General features: G+C 42.5%; 1 pseudogene; it reads left to right on the top strand.

Moving 5' to 3' along the window:
* The first annotated feature begins 4,841 nt into the window (after nucleotides 1-4,841).
* LOC119282090 lies at nucleotides 4,842-6,206 on the top strand (annotated as a pseudogene).
* The last annotated feature ends 4,167 nt before the right edge of the window (nucleotides 6,207-10,373 follow it).

Below are 10,373 nucleotides of genomic sequence, written 5' to 3'. Positions count from 1 at the left end.
AATTAGCACTAGCTTTAGAAGTTGATACACCAAAGGGAAAGCAAGATGCTTCTTAGTATCCACCAACTTTTTAGCAAGATCCACAATGCCATCCAAATTGGCAAATCTTTGGTCTGCTCGGACATTGTCAATGTAAATCCGAAGTTCATGTCCAAGATCCATCAATTTTGATGAATCGAAATCCTCAGGATAAAACTCAGCTAGCTTCAACAAACTCTCCAAGTTAAAAGCAGCGAAAGAGTTTTTTGGGTTGAAAGAAGCCATGTGAATAAGCAATGCAGAATTTACTTCATTGAATCTGTCATCAAACTGTCGAAGTTGCCAATCAATAACAGTGTCAAGACACTCTATTTGATAATGATGCAGGTTTGTTATATTGGTTCTTTTTCGTGTATTATGTCGATTGACATATTCATCTTGCATGCTTAGCTTTGGAATGTCATGTTCTTCACAGAATGCATATACCTTCTCCCAAAGTGATTCCCACCCATTATCTCTTAGTTGTTGTAGATCATTCCTTGTTGACTTCACACATGACATTGCATTCAAGATATCTTGATCCTTTTGTTGCAATGCTTGTGACAGAGTGTTGGCACTCCCTAATATATGGAACATCATGTGCAAATAGAACACAAAATCAAAGGTTCCAAAATATGATAGAAGACCACGTGCTTCACTTTTCTTCGAATCTTTCTTGCCTTCTTTTGATACATACTTGAGGACACTGACAATTGATGGGAACAACTGAATTAGGCTTGAGAGGGTTCTATAGTGAGAACCCCAACGGGTGTCTCCCACCCTTTGAAGTGATTGATCTTGATTCAACCCTGTGCCAGTACTAATCCGCCCACTACTTATGGCTTTTTTCACATTCTCTCTATTAGTCTCTCTGATCATGTCTTTTCTTTTGCAAGAAGCTCCAACCACATTAAACAGAAGAGAAATCATGTAAAAGAAATCTGGAATATCTTCATTCTTCTTTGAAATTGCTACGATAACCAATTGGAGTTGGTGAGAAAAACAATGCACGTAATATGCTGACTTATTCTCTTCTAGAATTTTAGCTTTCAAACCATAGAACTCACCCCTCATATTGCTCGCCCCGTCATAGCATTGCCCTCTAACTTGTTTGAAGCTTAATCCAATATGAACAAGCAATTTCTCACGGGCTGACTTGAGACACGTTGCCGATGTTTCCTTCACATGTACTACCCCAACTAGTCGTTCTAGGATTAACCCAAGCTTATCAACATACCTCAACACAACAGCCATTTGTTCTTTGTCTGACACATCGGACGCCTCATCAATCAACAAACTGAAAACATCACCACCAATTTCTTCAAGAATAGAATTCAATGTTATCTGTAACAAACCAGATAAAATATATTTTTAGGTGCTCGGAGAGATAAATCATATGAAATAAATAAAGAATAGAGATGCCAGAAAGTAGTAATTTACCTTTGCAAAATAATTTGCAAGTTCCTTTTGAATATCTGGAGACACCCATTTGCAATTTTTTGGAGCATTCTTGAGAACTACATTCCTCACATCCTCATTCTGATTTGCTAATGTTTGTACCAACTCTCGAAAATTCCCCTTATTTTTGGATTCCTCTGATTCATCATTGCCACAGAAAGCTAAACCTTAATGTAATAAGTATCTAACAAATTCGACGAAAGTATTCAACCGAATACGATTTTGCCTTTTTGTGATATCAGTTTGCTTGTTGAGGGCAACTTTAATGGACTGATCTTGATTCATCAAGGCATCACACCTTTTAGCAGCTACATTGTGATAGCTATTAACCTCACCCACATGAGTATCCAATCTGTATTTCTTATTCCAACTAGAGAAACCATTGACAAAAAATGCATCATTCCCACCTTGACCGTCGATGCAATCTCTGAACAAATAGCAACATTGGCAAGATGCCTTGTGCACTTTATCACTCTACTCTAGCCAATGATAATCTTTAAATCATTCTAGCTTGAATCTTCTTTCGAATCCTCCGATGGTCTTCTGCGGATATACAAAGCCTTCTTTTGGCCTATAAGGTCCTCTAGTTAAATATATTCTTCTGATCTCAACTTGCTTCTTTGGATTCTTAGTGTATTGTGATATTCTTTTTCGATTGGCCGGATCAAAAGGAAGTTCATCCAAATTAATATCTGCTGTGGTAGTAGTACCAATATTTGATGCATGATCTTGCCTTAGTCTAACTGGCCTTGAAGTCCCTGCCAGATCAGTCTCTGGTGCCGTTCGTTTCAGCAGAAATCTGTCCATATCCTTCTAGCCCTAGCCTCCTAGATGCAGCAAAAAAACATAAACGCAAATTTAGTAATTAGCCATCCGGAGAGAGTAAGAGACATAGTTGTTAGTGCGTGAGACCAAGAGAAACTGAGAAAGAGATTGGTGTACCTGCGTGAGAACAGCCTACGAGGAGGGCAAGTGCCAAGTGGGCACCCAACACTCGGGAGATTAAGGATTATACGGCGCCGTCGGCCGGCCGGCATCACCCTTGGAGATTAGGGATCGCCGCTGTTCGTCGCCGATGCAAATTGGGGATTAGGGATTGAGAGTTGAGGTAAGGAAAAGATTAGGGGAAGGCGATGAGACGGAGAGGTGACCAGACGATGGCGGAAGAGATGAAGAGGCGATCTGGGCTGTTCACGAAACGTCAAACGTGTACGTGTATTATGCATTGGGCCTTGTGTGCTAACGCTGTGTGGAGCTGTACACCACATTCTTTTATATCTTTTACTAGAATTTACGGATGTTATGGGCTGAGACTATGAATAATTGGACATTAGCTACTGGGCTGGGGTCAACACATATTTTGGGCTGGGGTCAAACGCAGTTTGGATGGACCTAGTTAGCTTCAAATACTCGAAGGCATTGGGGTCAATTGACCCCAGCGGCCATACTAGAGTTTCGTCCCTGCATGCTAGTTGGTCATGGCGAGATTTTTTTTAGAGTTTTTAAATGGTAGGGAGACTTTAAAAAAAAAAAGTTTTTTAGGCTTTTTTTTCTTTTTAAGATGGTTGTGATGTTCATGTGATGTGAGAATATTTTTGAAATTTTTTAACATGGTAATAAAATGTGCATAGCTTCCTTTCAAGCGACCCGCAATGGCGACCCCAACCATACAGGAGGGAGCAACAGAGGAAATCAACCGAGGGACGCGCCCACGTTCTCCAGTTCGTTGGCTGAGATCGTGTGAGCGTGGGGCTGTCTCCTTCCTTATTTATTTGTTTAATCACTAATTTACCGAACTGTGTGGTTTGGCTGGCAAGTTACGTACGTGGTTAGCTTATGTGGGCTAAACTCCTTCTTTACTAATTAACCTATGGGCCTTGGCGTCATCCAACATATTTTAATGGGCTAGGCTTAATTAACTATTAATGTCACGTTGAGGATTATTTTCTTAGTGTGACATGCCGTATATAAATACATGAAAAATGTAATTTTTTTATGTGGCGTTATATCCCTCATACCTGTATTTCATTCGGAATGACGTACGTATCTTTTTCTATGTCGCCGCGATATTTTATTAGCGGTGATGAAATAATGCCCATGTATATTGCATGGTTCAATATTTGCCAAATAAGCGTCGCCCGCGATGATTCTATGTTGACATTTCATGCGGTCTAATATTTGAAGATATTAGCGCCGTCTATAATCTTGCGTCTCATGGTTATTATTTTATCAGGAAAAAGCCTTTTATGGAGATTTTATTTATTCATTTTACCAACTTTGTGAATACCCGATATTTTCATATTCTAAGCCAATGTAAGTGCTCACCAATTATGTATTGATATTTGGCTCATTCCTTTTATTTCCGCGCCTGCTATTTTCTAGTAAGCGGCCAAAGTCCCATTTGGCGATTCATCATTTTTACCGTTCGGATTAATTTATATTTTTATAATAGCTATTGCACCATATTTTACTTTGGCGAAATTCCATGCCAACACCGGTAGAAAATGTTGCTAAGTTCTACAACACCAAATACACATAGTACCAAAAAATCATAAAGAATATCATGAGAATAAATTGGTGTTTGGGGTGTTAATGTATTTTTCTATAGGCTTGGTCAAATTGAAACATGTTTGACTTTGGGACAAACACAGAACTTCGATTCTTTTGACTCTAAGGTATTAGAATCGTTATACAAATCATGAAAAAATGTTGCCATGGAAAAAAAAATATGTGCTTAGAAATGTGCACCTTATTCACAAGTACATGCATTCTTCTTCTCTTTTTAAACAAAAAAGGCACTATTAAAATAAAAATTTATAATGAGCTAGTGTGAATAATACAATATGTTTTTAGGGTGAATAATAAAGTATGTTGCACGAACATATTTTATAAAAGCGAGAGCTGTATGAATACACTCCTACGAAAGCACCACTCTCGTGTAAGGTGCAACGTTCTCACCGCTCGAGAGAGACTCTAATGACAAAGGCATGAAAACCAAGAACAAATCAGAACAAGAAAAAACAGAAATAGAAGTAGAGAAGACAAAAAGGAATTTCGAAACCCCCAAAAAATGAAGAGCCATGAAAAAGAAACAAAAGGAAAAGTGGATAAAATGAATTTGAAAATAAATTAACAAAAAAGGGGGGAAACAAAATCAATTTTTTTAGGGGTAAAAAAAACAAATCTGATAAGTTCGAGCTTTTGTTCTTGCTGGGCCGGGTACAAATAGGAACTGTGGGTTTGGTGGGAGTCACTGGTACTTTGGGCTGTAGCTCTTTTTCTATATTTACTCAAAAAAAAAGCTCTTTTTCTATACTCTCGAAAAATCACCTCTGTTTCATCTCCTTATTTCGTTCCCCCTTCTTGCTCCTCCTCCATCCGCCCCCATTGTGCCCTAAACCCTAGCAGATCAGCAACACTTCCGCAGCAATCACCCATCAATCCGTGCTGGCGAGGGCGGAGGAGAGTTTTTCCAAGCAAGGCGGAGGAGGGTTATCAACTCCACATTTCCCGGAGTAGGTCTACCATGTCGGCCGCCGCCGGCAAGCCGTCCCGATCTGCCTCCGCCATCGTTGCCTCCACGGTGAGCGGGTACCACCTTCTCAAGGTCGATGGCTACTCCCGCACCAAGGGCGTCCCCACCGGAGAGAGGATAAAGTCCCGCCCTTTCACCCTTGGGGGACATCGATGGCACATTGAGTACTATCCCAACGGCCAGAAACCAGAGTACGCAGAATACATATCTGTGTTCCTTAATCTTGATGCCAGTGTTGCCACGGCGGTGAAGGCGCAACAAAAATTCAGTTTTGCGGATGAGGAAACGAACCAAGCTCCTTCGCTGATATCAACAGTAAACAGCTACAGTTCTCAGCAGGGCTGGGGAGTCGCGACATTCATCAAGAGGGCAGACCTGGAGAAGTCAGAGCATCTCAAGGACGATTCCTTCACCATCAGGTGCGATATCATTGTCATAGGCGACTACCGCGCAGAGGATTTGCTCGAAGAGACTCCTCCAGCATTTGTCACTGTGGCCCCATCTGACCTGCACCAGCACCTCGGAGATCTCCTCAACACTGAGAAGGGTGCCGACGTAGTCTTCGAGGTTGGTGGTCACACGTTCGCAGCACACCGCTGCCCGATCGCCAGTCTTCAGTGCTGAGCTCTTTGGTGGCATGAAGGAGGGCGATGCCGCAGGTGTGGTGCACAGAGATGAAATGGAGGCAGAGGTGTTCAAGGCGTTGCTCTGTTTTGCGTATACCGACTCCTTACCGGTGACAGAAAAGGAAGATGAAGATGTCATGTACCAGCATCTGCTTGTTGCGGCGGACAGGTATAACATGGAGAGGCTGAAGAGTATTTGCGAGGAAAAGCTATGCAAGTTCATCAACGCAGCCACAATAGCGACCATCCTGACGTTAGCTGAGCAGCACCACTGTGAGGGCCTAAAGAAGGCATGCTTAAATTTTCTTCGCTTCCCGGCAAATCTTAGGGCTTTGTTAGACAGCGACGGCTTCGATCATCTGAGCAGGAGCTGCCCCTCAGTTATTAAGAATCTGATTGCCATGTCCGCCCTCGTTTAGTGGTTGTTGTTTCTTTAGCAGTTATATAGTCCCAGGGATTGAAATGGTTTTCTTGTACTAGGAATGGTGCTTAGCTCCCTGGTTTGGTTTGAAGACTTATTATCCGCAGTTATCTTAGATTCCTAGTACTATCAGACTACCTATCCTAACTTTCGAAGAAGATGGAAATTGTATTATAGCACTGTCACTTTGTTTCTGTTTTGGTGTTTCCTTGCATGTCTGAATCTTTATCAATTTATCAGGAAGTACTTGGATATCAGGTAGCTATCTTAGTACTGGAAAGCATCTATGGAAAGAACATGGATCAGTGCATCTCTGATCAGGAGTTGCCTCTAACACGAGGGATTATTTGCCACACAACTATTCTAAAGTTATGGCCATGTTTACAATTATTTAATTCACGATGCTCATTTGCCAATGATAGTATTTGACATCTTTTACATTTTCTAATTAGGATTTTTTTTCCTGGCATATTACTAAATTTATCCTAAATGCACGCAGAACTATGCATATGTTTGCCTCTGTTATGTTAGTGCTTTGCTATGTGCTTATTTTCCCATTATTTAGCAATAACTTTGTTATCAAGTAGCCATATTGACTGATATTCACCAGGCTTGCAATTTCTTTGGACGCCTACTGTTTTTCTTTTCATTGAATGCTTTGGATGCCTACTGCAAATCAGGTTTCGAATAAATCTCAGTCCTTGACTCAAATCCACCAAGGAGTATTCAGTTACTCATGCACTTACGCGTTTGGTCTGGAACTGTGGGTACAGATCTGAACTTTCTTTCCTGTATTCTGCAGACAGCAAATTCATGCATTTACAGTTACTGTGTAAAAGTACAGGCTTCCCTCTTTCCATTCCATGCAAAGTTGCAATGATGATTCAATATTTTTCTTTCGGTCAAGTTAAGCCATTCTTGTGTACCTTATTGTAGCTTGTAAGGTTTAGGATCCTCGAATTGCACCACCTTGTCCAGGATCTGGTTAAGTTAGGCACGACTAGAGACACCTTAAAATGTTGTAAATGTGCAAAAGAAATCAGTTATTTTTTCTTGATTTTTCAGCACCAAGTTCAGTTTTGCAGTACTAGAAATAAAGAGTGTGTGTTCCTGTTGAAATGCACTAGCTGCAGAGCTTTTCTGCTATGCTAAGTAGAGTCAGGTTATAAGCAGTAATCCTCTAGCATCCATAAAAAATGTTTCATGACGAAATTTTGCAAGCATCCATTTGTAAATGTTTGCTACAAAAATATTCAGAATTTTGTGATTTTTTTCTTCTGAATTTACTGTTTCACCCGAGCTCACTTGAGCTTAGGCTGAGAAACATCACATCCCAGTTTTCTCTTGTACACTTAGCTTCCTTTCTCTGCTTCGGAGGAATGTCTCCGCGTTGCGGACAAGTTGTGCTCGTGCCGTGGTTCTCGGCATATGCTGCAAAAGCGTGTTCGCTTACTTGTCCCGCAGCCCCTGTCAGCATTTGTCTTCGCAATAGTTTTATGCATCTTGTACTTTGCTCCTCAATCATCATAGGGAGGTTTATCTCTGCTGTTGGTGGGCCGTCCAGGTTTGCGCTTGCGCTCAGGAGCCGTTAGACCTAACAAATTGCCGACACCACTCCCCTCTATGTCGCTTCCATACTCACAGCCAGGCCCTTTCAAAAGAGTTCGTTCTTTCTGCACTGCCTTGCTTCTTTTACCTTGTCTTCTAGGCCCATCCCATCTTGTACAACAGCTATAGGTGTTAGCTCTTGCATAGCTGACTTCAACACATTTTCTTGGCTTTTTCATATGCTGATGTGTTGGCATCGCCAAGCCTTACAACTTCCATAGCGTGCTTGTACAGGTCTGAGTGTCGAAAAATTATGGAATTCACTGATATTTGGTCCCTCTGCAGATGTGTTAGATGTTCTGGCAGCACATCCTTTCTCCACCACCTCTTCATTATATGCTTTGCAGGGATCTCAGTGAAACCCATGAAGGTGAAGTACCTGTCCATAAATTAGACAAATTCTGTTAAAACAATCTGTTTCTAATGCTGATATATGTGCGTTTGTAGTCAGAGTGTACCTTGAGAACATGACAGCACAGAAGCCCCATATGTTCAAAATTACCACACTCACACGACACCTCTGCACCTTTATCCATGACAGCAATAGCATACACAACCCGGCACCATTTGTCATGTCTTTCTGGATGATACCTATGTACCAAGTATTTTACACCTTTCTCAACTTCTTCCACTAGTCCACCTTCATACATGACCTCACCAAACTTCTCGAACATAGCTCTGGTATAGTGGTATACACTGTGCTGGCATGCTGCTGCAGGGGTGTGTTCACCTTCATCACCGGAGCGGCCTGATCAGAAATAGTTCCTTTTCTTTTTTTTTACTATCCGTGAGATGATGCAATTTAACTGAAATACCACACCATAATGCAAGAAAAATTACAACTTACTATTTTCGTCCGCCGTTCCTCGTAGTTTTCACTTGCTTCTCGGTCAAAAAGTACAGGCTCCCCTCTTTCCATTCCATGCAAAGTTGCAATGATGATTCAATATTTTTCTTTTGGTCAAGTTAAGCAATTCTTGTGTATCTTATTGTGGCTTGTAAGATTTACTGATTTAGGGTCCTCAAATTGCACCACCTTGTCCAGGATCTGGCTGAGTTAGGCACGACTAGACACCTTAAAATGTTGTAAATGTGCAAAAGGAATCAGTTCTTTTTTCTTGATTTTTCAGCTCCAAGTTCAGTTTTGTTGTTCCCGTTGAAATGCACTAGCTGCAGAGCTGCTCCCGTTATGCTAAGTGGAGTCGGGCTATAAGCACTAATACTCTAGCTGCCATCTATCTCCACAATCATATGTATTTCCTGTAAACAGGGTTGGTTAGTTTTTTTTTTGACAGCTGGGTTAGTTAGTTTGTATTAGAAACAATGATGATTCAGTATTGAGAATACTAGGCCCGTAAGGGATTCATTTACCTGGTTTTTCCGGAATTTTTTTTACGGCCTCCAAAAATTGACACTTGTTACCGGGGAACATGCAGGGAGCGACTTCCGCGTGGTGGTTACTCCCTTTTTTTCCTGCGACGCGTGTGTGGATCAATTCCAGGACGTGTTTTCTTTATTCATCTGGTTGGCCGTTTTGCACGTGCCATTTTGACGTGGCGGATGTTTTGTTTTAGGGAGACGTGGCGGTTGTTGCTTTAGGTAGATTTGGGCTGAGTTACACGTACGTTGACTCGTGAGTTCTTTCATCGACACGTTTAGATTTTATATGTAGCAGCCATCTTTCTGGGCTTTTCCGGTGAGCTTTGTTTACTATTTTGTCCTCTTCCTAGATAGAGATATTTTGGCTTCGTCGGTCCTGGAAGGCTCCCGTCGATTCTGGCGAGCAACACCCGTCGCTGAGTACTTCGCTGCCCTTCCACCATCTGCCGCGTGCTACCGCTATACTGCCGGTATGTATAGCCCTATAAAAGGGCTTCCCCTTCGACATCCTACCTCACAGCTGCTTCCCAGCGTCTCCCAAATCCCGTCTACGCCCTACCTCGCCGACGGCCAGTGCCTGCCAGAACCCTCGATCGTCTCCTTCCGTGCGTCCGAGGTGGTGGTGCACACAGGAGAGACGGCACACGGAAGGTGCTCATGGAGGTCACGACCGAAGTAAGGTGTTCACCATCCAAAAAATTCGCAAGCCAGCCGTCTGCGCTACTGGCCTTACTCGGCTCTTCCTGATGCCTTTCTATCCTCTTACGATTTTTCTTTTTTTGCCTTCGTTCCAGATAGGGCCGCACTTGGCCGGCAACAGACTATGCGCGCGGCGGGAGGTGGCCAATTTTCACTGCTGGCTAACCTATCCGGCTCGCCCCATGGAGGTGGACAGCCATTGGGAGGTCACAGCCGTTGCGAGAGGTTGGGTGGAGGCACAGCGGGGCTTCAACGTTCTTGCCTCCGGACGCCCCGGACGATCATCCGTGGCTTTTATGGTTCCGCTGCCTGGAGGCGTTCGTCACCGAGCGAGGTTGGCCTTGCTCCCATTGCTGCTGTCCATGGCGGCCGAGATGGACATGGCAAACTGCGTATATGTCGCATCCTTGCCGCGGTGAGATGAGCCGAGGCGAGGTGTGTTTTGAATTTCGGTTTGTGTTTTTTTTCGTCCTTGGCCGAAATGGACGAATTTCGGGAATTTTAAATTTTTCGGCAAATTCTCGGGCGAAATTGCAAAATCAAAATTTGAAAAATTGACCAAAATTCGACCGAAATTTGGCCGAAATTCGAACAAAATTCGAAATAAAACAAAGCCTAATCATAGCAG

This window comes from Triticum dicoccoides, chromosome 3B (genome assembly GCF_002162155.2).
Source record: "Triticum dicoccoides isolate Atlit2015 ecotype Zavitan chromosome 3B, WEW_v2.0, whole genome shotgun sequence".
NCBI classification, from domain to species: domain Eukaryota; kingdom Viridiplantae; phylum Streptophyta; class Magnoliopsida; order Poales; family Poaceae; genus Triticum; species Triticum dicoccoides.
This window is presented reverse-complemented; position numbering and strand designations above follow the sequence as displayed.